Genomic DNA, 2,476 nt, shown 5'->3' on the forward strand with positions numbered 1-2,476 from the left:
GAAAATAAGGAAGACTACTAAGAAAGCATTCCTTACTAAATAAGCCTAATCTAGGGAATTATCTCTAACCTTATTAAGTGCTACCTTATCCTAATTTAAGGAGGAAACTAATAAGATTGCATATTCTTCTTTAGAGGCAAAAGGCAAGTTAACCTCCTTAGAATAGTTACTAGACTCCTATACCTTATCCTATATAACTAACTAACTATAACTCTTTAGATCTATAATTCCACTTTAAAGGAAGAAATAGATTAAGGTTAGAGGTAGATAGCTACAAGCTATATATAAGGGAAAAGCAGTTATAGGAGGCTAGAATAAGAAGAAAATCTTACTTAATAAAGTTTTATTTATACTTAATTTAGGAGTTAATCTTATTTCTTAGAATTAGTTTAGCTATTAGTATAGTATTTAACTACCTTAGTTTACTCTAGTATTATAGGATAGAACTCCTATTATCTAGACTAGAATCTAGAATAGTATACTATTTATTTTAGAAGTTTTAGAATCCCTTTAGAAGAGAGCTCTTATTTTATTAGTAAAAGAAGAAAAGGAAGAAAGTAAGGAAATAGGATTTACTATAAGAGAGTTACTAAATTAGTAGGAGCTTTAGTATAGAAGATTTAGCTATTTTAGTAAGAATCTTCTTAAAAATATCTATAAAGTAATAGACTTAAAGGATCTAATCTAACTCCTAGAAGACTATAAGAAAAAGTGCAGAGTTTATACTCTTATAAAGATAAAGAAATATAAAGGAAGAGTTACTAAGAGAAAACCTTAGGTACTTAAGCTTATATCCCTAAATATCTATAGCCCTCTCCTAAAGTCTAGATTAGGATATTAATACTAGCTAGAAGTTATTAATAACTTCTTAAGGAAGAAATAGGGATACCTACTTATTAGTAGAGAGGATACCCTAGCTACTCTAAAAATCTAGAAGCTAAAAGCTAAAAGAAAAATATCTTTAAAATTAAAGATAATAAGATTAGATAATGCACCTAAACTTACTAGTCTACTAAAATAGTAGGAGAAGGATTTAGGAATCTACTTTAATATAATAGATATATATAATTCTATTTAGAATAGAGTTATAAAAAGATCTATCTAAATATTAGAAGATGTAGTAAGGGCAATAATTAAAGAATTAGAAATACTAATTAAGTTTTAGCCTAAAGCCCTAGTAGCCTAGTTTAAAATAAGGAATAGGCTGCTAAATAGTCCTAAAGTTAAAGGCTTTAAGCTATTACCTAAAGAAGCATTTATAAGAATTAAGCTAACTATATATTATCTAAGAGTTTAGGGGTACTAAGCTATTATATATATAGACCTAAAATCCTAACCTAGATAGGTAAGAAGTAACAAACTTATAAATAGAGGAAAGGATATAGTATTTATAGGATATATTAAAGAAATATTAAAATCCTAGCTTTTCTAGGATCTAGATATAAGAGCTATAAAATAGCACTTAAATATAGTATTCTTTAAGGAAAAGAGGGGGGGTAATTTAGATTTAAAGTTTTAATCTAAGTATCTTTCCTTAAATATACTATAGAGAAAACTACTTAGAAGGCTAGCTAATATACTAAGACCTAAACCTATTCTAATCTAGGAACCTATAACTAAAAAGTTAGCCCCTATAGCATTTATTTAGATTCCTCCTACCCTAGTAAATATAGGGGAATTCTAGAAAATTAAGGACTAAGTTAATTCTCTACCTTAAGTAGAGTAAAGAAAGAGAAAAGCTATAAGTAATATAGAAGGATTTAAAGCTAAATCTAAAGGACTAAGAGTCCTTTAGGAGATAAGCTAAGAAAGGCTAAAGAATTAGAATCCTAATAGAGAAGTAATAGAGATTATATAGGCCCTATTAGCTATAATCTCTAAACTAGGCTAGGACCTAGAAATATAAGATATCTTTTATAAACTTGCTTTCTCTATAATAGCTACTTAGACTATATACTAGTAGAATATCCTAGTTCTAGCTACCTATAAGGAAGTAGTAGGAGATAAAGAATAGGGAGTAATATAAATAGAAGTAATCTAGAAGGAACTAGATTTACTTATAAACAACTAGACCTAGGAACTAACTATTACTCTAAAAGGATTAAACCTTATAACCTTAAAATAGGTCTTTACTATAAAAAGATTAGTAAGTAGTACCCTTAATAAGTTAAAAGTAAGACTTATAGTAAGGGGTTTTTTATAGAAATATAGGATTAACTTTAAGRAGACTTTTATACTAACTATTAGATATAAAACCTTAAGAACATTTATAGCTATAGTCTATAAGGAAGACTAGGAACTCTATCTTATAGATGTTAATAGTGCTTTTATAAATAGTTACCTTTAAGAAGACATTTTTATAGCCCTACCTAAAGGAGTAAATCTTCCCCCTAGCTAAGTCCTAAAAATCCTAAGAAGCCTATATAGATTAAAGCAAGCTACTAGAAACTAGAATTAGCTTTATATTTTAAAGCTT

This window comes from Ramularia collo-cygni, assembly GCF_900074925.1.
Source record: "Ramularia collo-cygni strain URUG2 genome assembly, contig: RCC_scaffold34, whole genome shotgun sequence".
In the NCBI taxonomy this organism is placed as follows: Eukaryota; Fungi; Ascomycota; class Dothideomycetes; order Mycosphaerellales; family Mycosphaerellaceae; genus Ramularia; species Ramularia collo-cygni.